Source organism: Canis aureus, chromosome 21, assembly GCF_053574225.1.
Source record: "Canis aureus isolate CA01 chromosome 21, VMU_Caureus_v.1.0, whole genome shotgun sequence".
NCBI lineage: Eukaryota > Metazoa > Chordata > Mammalia > Carnivora > Canidae > Canis > Canis aureus.
Window position 1 is genome coordinate 25979979 of NC_135631.1, and position 16383 is coordinate 25996361.

General features: G+C 36.0%; 1 long non-coding RNA gene and 1 pseudogene across 1 annotated transcript; one reads left to right on the top strand and one right to left on the bottom strand.

Moving 5' to 3' along the window:
- Window positions 1–2234: 2234 nt before the first annotated feature.
- On the top strand, window positions 2235–2724 carry LOC144292059 (non-histone chromosomal protein HMG-17 pseudogene; annotated as a pseudogene).
- A 6275-nt stretch (window positions 2725–8999) lies between these two features.
- On the bottom strand, window positions 9000–14162 carry LOC144293443 (uncharacterized). The gene is made up of 3 exons (XR_013360677.1): window positions 14032–14162; window positions 10987–11204; window positions 9000–9235 (listed from the first exon to the last, which is right to left on the bottom strand). It is a non-coding gene; the product is annotated as an uncharacterized LOC144293443 (long non-coding RNA).
- Window positions 14163–16383: the final 2221 nt, after the last annotated feature.

Here is a 16383-nt window from a genome sequence, read left to right on the forward strand (position 1 = left end):
GGTGTGGTTATATTGAAGTAGTGTGGGTTCCTAATGCAATATGATTGAAAACTTTATAAAAAGGGGAAATTTGGACACAGACATATACAGAACACCATATAAAGATTGGAGTTATGCTGTCACGAGCCAAGGAACTATCTGGATCTCTGAAAGAGATCCTTTTTGAACACCTTGAGAGGGATTATGCCTTTGCCAACACATTGATCTTGAATCTCTAGCCTCCAGATCTATAAGACAATAAATTTCTATTACTTTAGTGCCTCAGTTTGTGTTACTTTTTTATGGCAGCCTAGCAAACTAATCCACATGGGAAAAAGGTAGTTAGCTAGCATTACTTGCAATACCATAGCTCTTCAAAAATGGTATTTATTGAAACAATGTAGGACTTCAGCTTCTGCTATTCTCTGTTTTCTATTTAATGTTTTGTACATCATTTCTCATGATACACTATCATCCTTTGTGCTGTCAGTAAATATAAGCTTCAAGTAACAAGTTTACAAAGGTTATTACTGTGCTTTGTTGGTATTGACCATGAATGAAAGTCTTGGCCTGAATATTCAGGAAAATGTGAGCAATAGTTCATCCTCTGGTCATGTTAAATATGCTATTCAGAATTTTAGAAGGCTCTGTGTCTGCCTCTCTCTCTCTCTCTTTCTCTCTCTCAAGAATAAATAAATAAAATCTTTAAAAAAAACACTTTCACTTACATTAATTTAATCTAACAACAACAAAAAAAGAATTTTAGAAGGTAAAGGTAGAAGACCACATCTCCTAATATCTTCTTGCTTGAAGTTTAGGCCATAATCACTACATTATTGAATGTGATCTCATTGTTGATTACACCCTGCCTTGCACACATCACTACCAGTGTGTAGGACAGTCAAGAAGTCCTTTGATGGAATTATGAGAGAGATTCTGTTTGCCAAAGTTCTATTTGTCTATCTCTCCTTTGCATGGCTCAATATTGACCCAAGAGAACAAAACATTTCCACATGAATTTGATGCAAGAGAGGACATTTATTGGAGAGGCAGATTGATATTGCAAAGTAAAGACCAAAAAGGCCTCCAAAGCCTTTTCTGAGAATGAAGGAAAGATAAGCCTGGATGACGGCCTTGACAGGTGATGCAGAACTTGCTCAGGGTAAATGGTAGCTATTGCCACCACCAGGATGATAGTGGGAACAGGGATGAATGAAGACCCAGATTGGGCCCTTGGATACGTAGATCAATAATATACCATTCATATTCCAGAGCCCTGAGCTTTGCTTGTGTCCAGCATGAACAAAAGTCATCTAAAGTCAACATGTGGAAACACGCTAGACCCTAATGGTTCTCATAAAATAGGAAATCCAGTGGGAGTGATTCACCTCCCAGTCTGTCTTTCCAGGATGTAGCGTATTACCAGATCTCTGGAGCTTCTCAGTGCCTCAGGTTAATCCAGTGTGTGGTAGTTGAGAATAAAAAGTTAAAAAGCTTCTCAATGGATGTAAATGGTGACCCAAGACAAGGTGTACCTTGTCCTGTCTCCAGGAGCCTGTTTTCATATCTCTTGTAGTTTGGCCGGTCCCGGGTCCTAGAGGGGAGCCTAGAGCACTTTAAGGAAGACATCCTAAAGTATTGGTTATGCCAGGATGTGGGGCATGGGCCAAGACTCCAAGTTGCCCAAGTGTAAGGTTAGTATTGCTATGAAGTCCAACAGTGCTCTTCAGTTTACTTTTGGCAGCACATATATCTATATCTACCAAGTGTATTGTCTGGCAATAAACTTTAATTTTTTTTAAAAGAAGCTTAAATTCTAACAGTGTTAAAAAAATGTAATAGATGCCACCAATTGTTCAGAAATCTTAGGAATATGTGAGGAAGCAAGCATATGAAATCTAATAGATGGAGAATGTGTGTATTATGGACATGGAAATTCCTAAGGAAACTCTGGGTTAACTTTGATCTACAAATAACTTAATAAAATCAGGGAACAATTTCCAATATAATTGGTTTTTTTTAATATTTTTTGATTAATTAACTTATTTATTTATGTAAGACAGAGAGAGAGCGAGAGAGCATGGTCAGGGGGAAGGGACAAGTAGACTCCACGCTCAGTGCAGAGCTGGACATGGGGCTCCATCCTACAACCCCAAGATCATGACCTGAGCCAAAATCAAAAGTCAGATGCTTAAACAACTGAGCCATCCAGGTGCCCCTATAATTTATTTTATAACTGATAATTGTATAAGTAGATGGTTCATAGTATCCCAGTCTCAGGGAAAATAGAATATCTGGGAAGAAGAAGAGGCGAGAACGACCCTTGGACCGGCCAAAGCCCGCGTGCCACTGAATCCCCACGTCCAGTGCCTATGGCCACCGCCATGGCCACTACACCCAAGAGAAAGGCTGAAGGGGATGCTGAAGAAGATAAAGCCAAGGTGAAGGATGAGCCATAGAGAAGATCTGCAAGGTTATCTGCTAAACCTGCTCCTCCCAAGCCAGAGCCCAAGCCTAAAAAAGGCCCTTGCAAAGAAGGGAGAGAAGGTACCCAAAGGGAAAAAGGGGAAAGCTGATGCTGGCAAGGATGGAAATAACCCTGCAGAAAACGGAGATGCCAAAACAGACCAGGCACAGAAAGCTGAAGGTGCTGGAGATGCCAAGTGAAGTATGTGCATTTTTGATAACTGTGTACTTCTGGTGACTGTACAGTTTGAAATACTATTTTTATCAGGTTTTATAAAAATGCAGAATTTTGTTTTACTTTTATTTTAAGCTATGTTGTTAGCACACGGAACACTATTGTTGTTTTGGGGGAAGGGCATATGTCACTAATAGAATATCTCCGAAGCTAGATTGATAACAAGGGGAAAAACACTTTTCCCTTCTAGTTTTGAGAAACTTCCTCTTGGCTCCCAGGAGTAGGGATTCCTTGATGTTGACACCCATGAGCCACCTTGGTGGTGTGGAAAAATTAAATTCATTTTTTTTTTATTATCTCTTCTCCCTCTCTGCCTTCAACATAGACTTGACTCCCTTAAACCCAGAGACCTGTTGGAACCTGACCCCATGAAATGGTTCCCAGTATGTCAGGCAATCTGGACTTTACAGTGTCACCCCTGAGATGGCGTCCCTCAAAAGAGTTCCTTTTTTTAGTTTGTGGATCTTCATATTGATAATTCTGCCATTTTCATTTCATTTCCTGAAAGTCAGGGTCGGCTTGTGAAAAGTTGTTAAACAACCTGCTACATGTGAACGGTCAACCCTTACTCTAAACTTTCCCTGTTCAGAGCATCACATTGTTCATCGGTTTTTATAGTGGCTTTCTGATTTTGGTAGTCCATTGAAGAAGGGAGTTTGAAAGTTGTTGTATACTGTTTCGATTGTCCGTCCATGTCCTGCCTGAAATGCCATGATTGTTTATGAAAAGTATCTTTAATAAAGCTGGATACAGTTAAAAAAATAGAATATCTGGCAGGCTTGGATTTTGCTTTCAAGCTGAAGACTAAGAACTGGTCTCTACAGAGCAGGAGAAATGTGTTTAACTTTAGATCTGAGAGAAAGTGTTGGGACAGGAGGGAACTGTAGAACTATTATCTTCCTATCCTAAGAGAAAGACCTTTTACTTTTCTTCAAAGTGTGGAGATTCACCTTAAAAATTCAAAGGCACTTGTTTCACTTAATGGAATTAATAGCTAGTTTTTCCATTTAAACCATAAAGAGTTGGAGAAATAGTCTCATGTAACTGCAAGAGAAACCTGTGTTAGCCCCTTACACAAAGAGTAGAGCCCCTATGTCATAACTAGGTACACTCAAATAAAGATCATAATAAATTAGAGGAAAATAAATAGCATTAGCAAAATGAGTTAATATAGTATGTGAAACAAAGAGTGAACAAAATAGGCAGACACAACAACCAAAGAGAATAAAAGAAGAGATAATTCAGGAAACCAAGGATATACTTTAATAAATGTCTAATTACTATACTCAGATCCAAGAGGAAATCTTAAGAAAAAAAAAAAAAGGTTTCAAAAAGAGTGCAAAGAGCAAAAAAGTTCTTATGAGTTAAAAAAAATGAATTCTGGGGAGTGGGAGGTGCAGGCTTTGAGTTATGGAATGAATAAGTCACGGGCATAAAAGGCACAGCATAAGGAACGTAGTCAAGGCTATTGTAATAGCATTGGGACAGATGGGGACAGATGGTAGCTACACTTGTGGGGAGCAGAACCTCCCGTAGAAACTTGTTGAATCACTATGTTGTACACCTGCAACTAACATAACACTGTGTCAACTGCACTTAGATCGTGTTTTAAATGAATCCCATGATTAAAATAACAAGCATCGGGGTTGACTCATTGTTTAGCAAGAGATTGTCTTCAAGTTTTGACAGTGTCACTGTGGTGTTTTCCTCCTGTGTCCGCTTGCCTGAATGGAAGGTGCCCAAAAGGGGAATTTGCATGAGACGTAGAAGATGGAATGAAGTAGAGAAGCCCCTAAAGCTTGTCCTGATTACAGGAGGTGAAAGACAGGCTGAGATGCCAGTAAATTCTAGCATATTCTCGCTCGCCCTTGCTCTATGTTTAGCTTGTGACCCTGGGATCACACCCTGAGCTGAAGGCAGACTCTCGACCGCTGAGCCACCCAGGTGTCCCAAGGACTCTAGAGGGTTTTATGCAGAACAACATGATGATATAGGGGTGAGCCTGAACAAATCTGAGGATGGTGGACTGGAAGGCCAGTGTGGAGCAGTGGTGGTGAATTAAAGGTTGCAAGTCAGAAATGAGGAGTGAGGATGTACAAGGGTGCATCTACTTCAGAGAGCAGGGTGACAGTTCTTTGAATGATGAAACAAAGATACCATATGACTTGGCAATTCAACTGCTACTTATGTCCTCTTATATCCTCTAGAAAAATGAAAACATATCCACACAATAAACTTTGACACAAATAATTATAGCAGCGGGAATTATAATAGCTCAAAGGTGGCAACCACCCAGATGTCCGTCAACCAATGAATGGATAAATAAAATATGGGGCATCCCAACAATGGGATGTTATCTAGCCATTAAAAAAAAAAAAATGAAGCCAAACAAAATAAAACGAAAAGTGAAATACTGGTACTGATGACAGCTTGGATGAAACTTTATATGGTCTCATTCATTTGGGGAATATAAGAATTAGGGAAAGGGAATAAAGGGAAAGGAGAGAAAATGAAAATATCAGTGAGGGTGACAAAACATGAGAGACACTTAACTCTGGGAAACAAACAAGAGGTAGTGGAAAGGGAGGTGGGCAGGGGTGGGGATGACTGGGTGATGGGGGCACTTGGAGGGATGAGCGCTGGGTGTTATGCTATATGTTGGCAAATTGAACTCCAATTAAAAAAAAAAACTTGAAGTTTGAAAACATTATGCTCAGCAGAAGGAGAACATAACAAAAGTTTAAATTTTATATGTTTGCATTCATATGAAAATCTAGAATAAGAAAATGTATAGAGACAAAAAGTAGATTAGTGCTCATTTAGGGCTAGAGAAGATGAAGAAATAGGTTGGTGATGGATAAAGTACATAATGTTTATTTTTGAAGTGGTCAAAATGTTTTAAAATTTACTGTGGAGGTGGCTGCATATATCTTTAAATATGCTAAAAATTACAGAACTGTACATTTAAATGGATAAATTATATGGTAAATAAATTATATGTCAATAAGGCTGTTTAAAAAGGAAAAAGAAAGAGTAGTAACGAGAACCTGAATATAGGCAAAACATTAAGGAGGAAGAGGAGAGAACTGAGAAAGATGACAGATATAAAGGGCTTTATGGTCAGACGGACTTCTTGGCTGGCAGGGGGTGGTGGGAGGAGTGAGCGTAAAGGGAAAAGCTGGGAAGATAACCTGGTTTATCCTTTTGGGAAGTAACAGTGCTAGTGATTCCAATTATCGTAAAAATAGTGTACAGGAATATTGCACATGTTTAGAAGTAGTAAGATAAATCTTAAAAAACAAAAAAAAACAAAACCCTCTAGAGTTCTTAGTTTCAAGTTAAATTCAAATTAAATTACAAACTCCTGGCCTACATGGCAAAGACTTCTTTTATATATCATATTCTTTCTTTTTTAAAATGTAAATGCAATTTTCCAGTAAAATAAAAGTACCTGAATTTGCTCAAATGTGCCACACTTACTATATAACTGCATGTTTTTCACTTGATGTTTGTTCAGACCGGACTTCATTCTTCCCATACTTATCTCATCATCTAGCAAATATATCTGCTCAGTAATAATATCGACCAGGATACTAATCCAAGTCAGCCTTCTTCCGTTTCACTTAGTACCTCTTGCTCACTTTTGGCAAAGAACTCGTGTTTATTTCTGATTTCTGATTTCTGTAATAGATGCCTTTAAAAACTGAAAATTAATGTAAGTCAATGACTGTATTTTCTATTTTCTCTGACACTTGACAGATAGCAAGAAAACAATGACTATGTGCTTAGTGAAGGAAAAAAAATGTGTTATTTTTTAATATTTATTTATTTCAGAGAGAGAGAGAGAGAGAAAGAGCTCACAAGTAGGGGAGTAGTAGAAGGAGAGAGAGAAACAGGCTCCCTGCTGAGTAGGGAGCCCAACGTGGGGCCAGATCCTAGGACCCTGAGATCACCACCTGAGCCGAAGGCAGATGCTCAACTGATTGAGCCACCCAGGTGCCCCAGAAAAATATATTATTGAGCCACTTTGACATAAGACTATCTGAATCATTCTAGTTACTAAAACTAAATATTTATGCAGAATCTGTATTCAAAATAGCGTCTAAGAAAATAAGGACATATAAATATCTGAATTAATGATTAACATTTGGCGAAAATAATTTAATTACACTGATCTCATCTCTAGAGTTACTGGCCGAATCCATGACAATCGGAGACAATATGAATTTAGTCCAGCACAAATAAGGACAACAACATTTGATCATACCAGAGTTTGTATAATAGTTTGGCAGTTTATAATTTTGCATGTGGCTATTTACAGGCAGAGCTGCAGATATGTTTTGAGTGCTAAAAGAATTCCCAGAAGGAAGGAAAGTAGTTCCATCAATGGGGAATAAATAAATAAGCAATCAACACCTGTGCATTCAGAAATAGCAACCAGAGAAGAAGTTCCTAGATTAGTTGTAGCTAAGGCTTGACAGTTGTCTTTTATCAAGACAAAAATAACTGGGTACCATAGTCCACAGCTGTGAAAGTACCAGTTTGTTAAAACATATGAGCTTGACATATCAGATTAACAACCTCAACAAAGATTGTACTAGAAGAACATCAAAATGAGTTCCATACTTACTCTGGGGTTGAGGAAAAAAGGAGGGAGGTAGAAAAATGGAATCTTTTTGTTTGTTTGTTTTTGTTTTTAACTTTAGTTTGTTTCTGTTTTTAATTAGTACCAACTAATAAGAATCAACATTTGAAGAGCTACTCCAGTTATTGATGATCAGTCTTAGAGTTTTGGATCATTTGACTGACTTTTTTCCACTTTTAGCTCCTATCCTCAAAATCTCCTGTTTACTGTGACTTGCCCCATCATATACCTGCATACAGCGTGCTCAAGATCCCACAGCTGAAATATGGGTTTGGTGCCCCAAAATAATACTGTTTTAATATACTACGTTTCTTGTGTCCTGTACTTATATGAAAGCATAAATGTATATATTTTTCCTCACACTATTTGTACTTTGCAAATTCTGAATTTAAAAATGCATTATCTTTTATATATTACCTTGAGAGACTGTTTTATTCATCATTTTCTGGACAGACTGTCATATGGTAGATGATGAATAAAGATCTGTTCAGTTTAATGAATAAGCAGATTCATAATTGCATGTTATTGTTAGTGTTTTACTTTAACTCAACAGAGATAAATGCTCGATTGCAGATAGTTTAACTGCTTTGCTTATTTGAGGGTTCATAAAGAGTGGCATAGATCATTCTGAAATTTTGACAAAGGACCCAGGTTTTGTCCTCTCTGGTTTTAGTTTTTTTCCATCAATTATATGCTGAAAAAGTACAAGGCCACAAGTTTAAAATTCTTGTCTTTTTCTAGAAAAAGTCATATTTGTAATAGGCCATTTGGGGAAAATAAGATTACTCAGAAAAAGAAATTTATTTTTTTCTTTCTTTTGGCCAGACTAGCTCTGATGTTTAAGTATAAAAGGGAACTCAGAAATCTGTTTTCATTTTTAATGTTCTCATTCTCTTTATAGAAAAGTTTGGCTCTTTTGATAAGTAGTTTATGGCATGGAAAGAATGATAAGTTGAGAAAACATTCTAAAACTACTCCTAGGAATTATTGTTACTGGATCTTCTACAGAAACTCAATACTATGGACCTTTCTGCATTCAAATCTTGCCAAAAAGTCATATTTCTAACAATTCAATAAGCATCTGAATGACATCCAGGAGCAGAAGGATCCTTTATGTGTAACATCTTTTTTATATGAAATTTTCACTGCATTTTATAGAATGTTATAAAAGTATATATTAGGTGCATCAAAACTGATAAACTTAATATTATTTTGGTAATATGTTAACATGTCAAAGCATACTACAGTATATTCTTGATTGTATTAAAAACAATTTGTTTTACTTTTAATATTTTACCAAGAATTATCTAATAAAGTATTTCTTCTTCATGTTCACCCTTTGCAAAGCAAGATATTTGTCCATCTTAGATTAGCTGTGAAATTCCGAGCTCAAAATATTTACCAGCCTCGTCTTCATGTTTTTCTCAAGATGGATGGAATAACAGCATCTAACCAAAATTCCTGAGCCAGTATTGACTGAAGCATAGGAAATTCCAATTTTTCAGAATCTTTCTAAGCTCCACTGATTCCAACTTAAAATGAAATCAGGGTCCCCCCATCCCCCAACCTGAAACCTGGTGAGCCATTCAGGAAACTGAGCACCCAAGTTATTGTCCAGTGATAAGTACTAATTTTCTATATTCTTAGTCTCTGCTTTGATAACTATTTTTAGAAATAATCATTAAGTCATTGAGCTCAAACTTCTTGCTAGGCGCCTCACATAATTTCTAATTCTTATCACAACTTAGAAAGATGAGTGCTGGGATCCCTGGGTGGCGCAGCGGTTTAGCGCCTGCCTTTGGCCCAGGGTGCGATCCTGGAGACCTGGGATCGAATCCCACGTTGGGCTCCCGGTGCATGGAGCCTGCTTCTCCCTCTGCCTGTGTCTCTGCCTCTCTCTCACTGTGTGCCTATCATAAATAAAATAAATTAAAAAATTAAAAAAAAAGAAAAAAAGAAAGATGAGTGCTATTAAACATATTTGATGAATAAGCAAAATGAAATTCAGAAAAGGGTACTCAAGGTAGTTAGCCAAATGAATTAAATGTAATAACAACAATGTTATTATTAATTACTAGTGATTATATGTTCTTATAATTCTTAATAATTAGTATTAATATATAAAAAACAAATAGAGCTTACTATGGTCCATATACCCTTCCACATGTTAGCTATCTTAAAATCATTCTGTTCATCTCAAAAGTGGCCCATTTTATAAAAAAGAAAACTGAATTGTAGAGAGTCCAAGTAACATGATAGAGCTATTTTAGACAGGTACTAGACCTTCTGGTTGCAAAAATTTATAACCATGTCTACTCCAGTTGGTTCTTCTGACTAGCATTCTAAATCCACTCTAAAATAAATAAATAAATAAAATAAATAAATCTGCTCTAGGACTGAAGATTTACCCCAAACCCTGACTTTGTGGCTGAAAGACAAAGGACTTGGTAATACCAGTGGAATCTGTCTGATTCCACTACTGTTAGATTTTGCATATCTAAGTAGAGATTCTGAGAATAGCTACTGCCTGAGTCGCCACTATGCATGTGATACCTTTTAGATTCACCTATCTGTGGAACTCGAGAGACAACGTTTTCAAACAGGTCAGTTTTTTTCAGAACTTCCACATTTCTCTCCTGAATATCTTGATCATGTAGTATATATATTACACCTACAAAGAGTCAAGATCAGTTCTCTCCTCTGGAGGAATGCAAAAATGTGGACTAGAAAGTTAAATATATGTTTCCTCTATTCCTAAGGAAATGAGACAAAGAAGACCCTGGGTCTACTTTTAGACATGTGGTCCTGACCAGCAATTTAAAATATGATGTTATAGTTATAATATCTGATTTGCATATTAATCTTATAATTCATTTGTGGGAGTCAACGTTTGGACAAAGATTTTTATTTCCACGTAACTGCTATTTTATTCTTTCATTGTTATTTCTACAATGAGAACATAAACTAACATAACATAACATTTTATGCAGGTCATGATGGTCACTCCCCTAATGACATACCTGCTACCAAGCTGTAATAACATGGTACTACCTGCTTTAATCCTATGATGTGATAGTGATTCTGTATGCTAGTGCATGGAGTGAGGAGCAATATGGGCAACCCACTGTAAGAGTATAATTGGTTGAGCTTTTATAGGTCCAGGGTTTTAGTCCAAATTTTGGATATCATTTTCCTTACTATGAAAATCAGTAGGCTGACTGAACTCAATGGTCATTACAGAATTTGGAAAGACCATTTAAAATTTCTAACCTTCACCCTCACTCCAATAAAATAAGGGTCATGACATTTACCACAGAGAGTTGCTGGGAGGTCTAAGTGAGATTTAGTAATTTTAATGTAGTAATTATTCTATAAATATAAGTGCTGTTCTTTCAATCTGTTTCTCCAAGTTTAATTTCTCTTTTTTAAAAAAAAATGATTGATTGATTGATTGATTGATTGATATGAGGGAGAGGAAGGGAGAAAGAGACCCCGAGCTGAGGGAGGGGCAGAGAGACAGAGAGAGAGAGCCCGGGAGAGATGCAAGACCCCCTGCTGAGCAGGGAGGCTGACTCTGGGCTCAGTCCCAGGACCCTGGGATCCTGACCTGAGCTGAAGACAGATGTTTACCCGACTGAGCCACCCCGGTGCCCCACTCCACCTTTAATGACTCTTGAGACTAAGCAAAGTCAGAACCATTCCATGATGCCTCATTTTGCAAATAACCTCTTCTTGTACAAATGCTTTGATCTCAAACTGAACAGCAAATTGAGAGGCTGCTATTTCCGGTAAAAAGTGTAGATCTTTGAAGTTGAATCTATCGGACATGGTGCACTAGTGCCAAGCATTCACTCCGATAGGTTGAAGTTCTCTTGCAGCCTGAGGAAGATAAAGGAGATGTGGTTCCCGTGAGTTATTATCAATGCTTGGACCGGTCAACACGATAGTAAATATCACAGACTTGAGAAAAAAAATAGGTTTCCAAAGGCCTATTGGAGTATAGAAATTTTGAAATGCATTTGTTACATTAATATTGTGATCCTGCCAAAAAATAATAAAACTAATAAAAAATTTAAAAAAATATTGTGTTACCACCAGAGTAACTTTTCTGTCCCTAATTATTTTCAGGATTTTATTTTATGAAAGACTTAATTAGATCAGAAATAGAATCTGCTTATATTCGTGACTACATGGAGCATTTCACAAACCAGAATATCACCAGCAGTGAACAGCACAGTGCTAGGAAATTTTTCAGATGATACTTGGCAGTAGTATACTGTTACCTTCTAGTGAGCATTGTTATAAATACCCATTTGACTCCGCCCAAAAAGAAAGTACCTGAAGAATCTGCCATGACAGATGTCATAGAGAGCAATTCTGAAATCCTGGAAGATAGTTACTTAAATGCCATGACACTTACATAGGAGTGTATTTTTTAAAGCAGTTCTGGGACATGTGTAACTTATGTTGGGGGAATATTCTCCAGGAATCTTTTGTGTTTCTGCACTATTTGTGGACAGAAACATAATGGACTTTAGTTTTCACTATCTTTACCAAGATTGTGTGCATACTGATTGCTTTGGATATAGAGGAAGTATCTCCCACTGGAGGAAATAGAAGGTGCGGTAACTTACTATCCAGTATTCTAAACACAATTTTTCTTTCTTTTTTTTTTTTTCACAATTTTTCTTTCTCCCTAGAGTATAGGGTGGGTGTGCTTACTGACCATTGTATACAATTCCAATTTCCTATACCCAGCATTCCTCTCCAGTAACTCAACCCACCGTGTGTGCATGTCTCACCTTTATGCTGTCCTGTAGGAATTGCAGCTCAGGGGACCAGAACAAGAAAATGCTGACACTGTCTAATGCTATTTCTATTACATCCCTTCGGTTCTGATGTAGGATTTGCATGTTTTCTTCTACCAAACAAGAAACTCTCTCAAGGTAACATCAAACTGGCAAGATCCTTCACTGTTCTTAACAACTCATTTATCCCAAATCAACCAGAGAATGTCTGATTTTATAGGAATATACAGTTAGATAGGAAATCTTTCTGGTTGTAGAATTCTGTCTTTATCTAAAAGTTACATGATCAAAGTAACAAAGAAATAATTATTGCCAAGGATATGATTGTATCTCAGATTTATTATTGCTTCTGTAGTTATTAGCAATGTCTAACAGAGTTAGATAAGGTTAGTGGTCGCTTGTTGCACAGATAATTTTTGTTTCCGCATACAAGTAGCATATCTATTGTCTTCTGGACTATTACCTATAAACAGTGAAATCAACTAATTTGTACCTGAATTACTGGTACCTAACAGTAAGTAGCACATAATAGATTTCTTAGAAAAGAGGGTGGATTTAATGTGAATTAAAAGAAGAAAAATATGTTTATCAAAAGGTCAACATAAATTAGGAAGGAAAGACCATAGATCATTAAAAAGATCATTAAAAAGAACTTTTCTGTTCTAAGAGAAGAAACTTGCCTTTTGCTAACTTTTTTCCATAAGTCCATAAGAAATCCACAGTAGTAGACCTCAAAAGTTCTTTGTGAAAAGGTATTTCCTTCTGCCTTACATAGTTCTATTCTTAAATGCATAGAAAGTTGAGTTTATAAAACTAAGCTACCTGTGACTTCCACCAGGAAACCTATTATAGAACCCATCTTTCAATCCAGAACATTTCCTTGTTATCTTTTCCAGTCAGTATCTCCCCTGTGGGAAAACAGTGACTGTTCTGATTTCAACCACCATAGATTAGTTTTGCCTGTTTTGGAATTTCAGAAAATAAGAATGATCCAATATGCAGTCATCACATAAAGCTACATTTATGCTGCGAAATATCTGTAAGATATATGCTCAGGGTCGCACATAATAATTATGTGTTTTGTGAATGAGTACAGTTAGTGATACGGAAGTTTAAATCATTTATATCCTTACTGAAAATATTTGTCTTTACTTATTCTAACAGTTATTAGGCAAAGATAGTCGACTTTTTGGAGTGATTCCATAAATAATAAATTATGAGGCCATTTAATTATATGGGAATTTGGGAGAAAAATGTCATGATAGAGTACAAATGTTGTAGTTCAAGTATATAAAGTTTGAGATATCAGTGAGACATTTATGTAAAAGTATTGAGTAGGTAGCTGTAAGTTTGAGAAAATAAGTTAAATCATATAAAAGAATTAGTATAGTTCTTGGAACATAGTAATTGCTTAATAATTATAAAGTGCTATAATAACTATATGACTTGAAGATTATTCTTTTTTATTTCTGTCCTTGATTATGAATAATAAGGATCTTCTTAGATCCTTATTAGAGTTTGCACTACTGTCTTGGGAAAACAAAGCTCTTGACTTTCAATCCAATTATATAAGCTTTTAGGCAAACTTGAAAAGAAAACTCTTACAGGAGAGGAACTCTTACTAATATTTTTTAATGTATGATTTTATCTTCATTATATTATGTTTAGATTTATTAGATACCTATAATGGAAAACTATGGAATACATATTCTTCTCAGTGATGTAGCATATCCCCCATGCTATACCATAAAACTCAAATTTTGGTAATTTTAACAGGATTAAATAATAATAATATAAGAATATTCTCTGATAAAAATAATATTGAATGAAAAGTATTTATTCTTTGGAATTACTGAGATTTCCTATTTCCTCAGACATTATACTTCCATCTAACTCACCTCTTTTTTTCTTTTCTTTATATGATACTTCTTAGCTTTTATTGCTATGTTTCTTAGCTTTTATTACTATGTTACTTATTTTGCCTTTTAGTTAAGTAACATCAAGAGCATTGTCAGAAAAAGCATTTCTCTTTTGACAGAGAAGGATCTGAATTCCACAGGTACAGTATCTCAGACAATGACTAGTTCCAGAACCTCAGTGTAGCAATGTGTATATAACATGGAGTGGAATGAAGATCAAAGCCATGGAACAATGTGGTTCTAGATGTGGCAGCTATGTAGTCATTGGATCCATCCACATTGAGGGCAGATTGAGGAATATTGGGAGTCCAGTAGCAACACTCACATTGAGTGAGAGTTAATGGTCTCAGATGATGTTCCTATGGAGAATGGGTGGAAAGCATGGGCTTCAGAGAAGAGCTTGTAGAAAAAAATGGAATGAGGGGCACCTGGGGCTCAGTTCGGTTAAGCTTCAAACTTTTGATTTCAGCTCAGGTCATGATCTCAGGATCCTGGGGTCCAATCCTGCATCAGGCTCCATGCTCAGTGGGGAGTCAGCTTAAAATTCTCTCTCTCTCCCTCTGACCCTCCCCCCATTATACTGTCTCTCTAAATAAATAAATAAATAAATAAATAAATAAATAAATACATACATACATACATACATAAATACATAAATAAAATCAGTCTCTAAAAGAAAAAGTGGAATAAAAATGTTTTGAAAATAGCATTGGAAAGTGACAGAGTTTGTACAAAAGTGATTTTGTAGATTAGAAAGTGACTAAGGATTTCCTTAGTCCTAGGAGAGGAGAAAGGTGCTAGAGAACATAACTCTGTGTATGAGATTACTTAGTCTTTCTACAGTCTCTATTGACCCCCACCTGCAGAATGTGCTCTTTCCATTTTCCAGATGGGAAAGGACTTCACAGCTTTGTCATTAGTATTCTTTGGCAATTTGTTAGATTCTGCAGATCTTACAAGGAGCAAGTGTTCTTCTAGATCTAAAGTGGCAAGGGTTATATAAAAGTTGTCAGAATACAGGCAACTATTTTTTTTTTTTAATTCTATTCTCTCTACAGAGCATATGGAAGAATAAAAGGGTCAGAACCCCAAAGCCTGGAAGGCTGAGGCTTGCTGTCATTTTTATTCAAATGAATCATTTATTAAACTACTCTGAACCCCCTGGTGTATTCCTTCCTTAGCTTTCTTTTCATTGGATACACAAGGGACTAACAAAAGCTGCATCTCTCATAAAACCTGTTGTTGGTTTTTTGCCTGAAAAATTATAAGAAGTGTGAAGGAGGGATAAAATGTGGTGTTTTTTTTTCCTTCAAAGTGAGAATATTTGAATTATTATTAATTATTGATTAAAAAATCACATATCTATGTCATTATTCAGACCACTTGAATAAAAATTATTTGGATTGAGGCCTGGAATCTGGATTTTGATACTTGTCCTTGAATCTCTTATGAACCCTGATACTTGAGAGTCACATACTACTTCTAGAAGTAGTCATGGAAATGTGTACCAAAGTAATTTGCTCATTTTAGTATCACTTGGCTTATCCCTCAAATGCTATCAGAGATTAGTTTTCTTTTACATGTAATTTAACATCTGATTAATGCATAAGTAAAATTTTCCAACTTCATTGCAGAAAAATATATTTCATGATGCAGTTCAGTTAGTTAGTTAATGATTCCTGAATTAAATGATTTATAGCATATGAATCATAATTCTAATGCATTTGGCTTTATGGTTGGAACCATTCTCTATTCTTTGAACCCTTCAGAGGAGGGTAGAACATATTTTGTCAGAAAGTATCTCATGGAGAAATAATTAGGAGAAAGTTTTCTCTCTTGCCAGAAAAAAAGGGGAGGCATTGTGAAGAACAGTGATAAAATTAAAATCCAGTAGATCAAGATAAGTAAATCCTAAATTTATTTGAGCAAAAATTACCAAAGTCCTGGGAAGCTCATAATATCAAAAACTATGCAGTATTTTCTGTTGAACCAGCGTTCCCAACACTGGGTATTCTCTAAGAGGAAAGAAATTTGTTGCTAGATAAGAAGAATAAACTGCTAATAATATCACTAAACCACTATTAAGGATGTCCATGGAATGTTGAAAATGTCTGAGATATTGACATATATGGCCATTAATCTTATTATGAGTCTATATTTTTTTGAATCTATATTTTATACATTGATGACCTTGGTATTTCAAAGAGGTGAAATTCTAATTTGGTTTTATATTCACCTCATGTCTGTGAGTATCTCAAGGAAGGAACAGTGATCCAAAGAACAAATTAAACAAATCATGGTGATTATAAGTAGGTCAACTAGACAAAATAT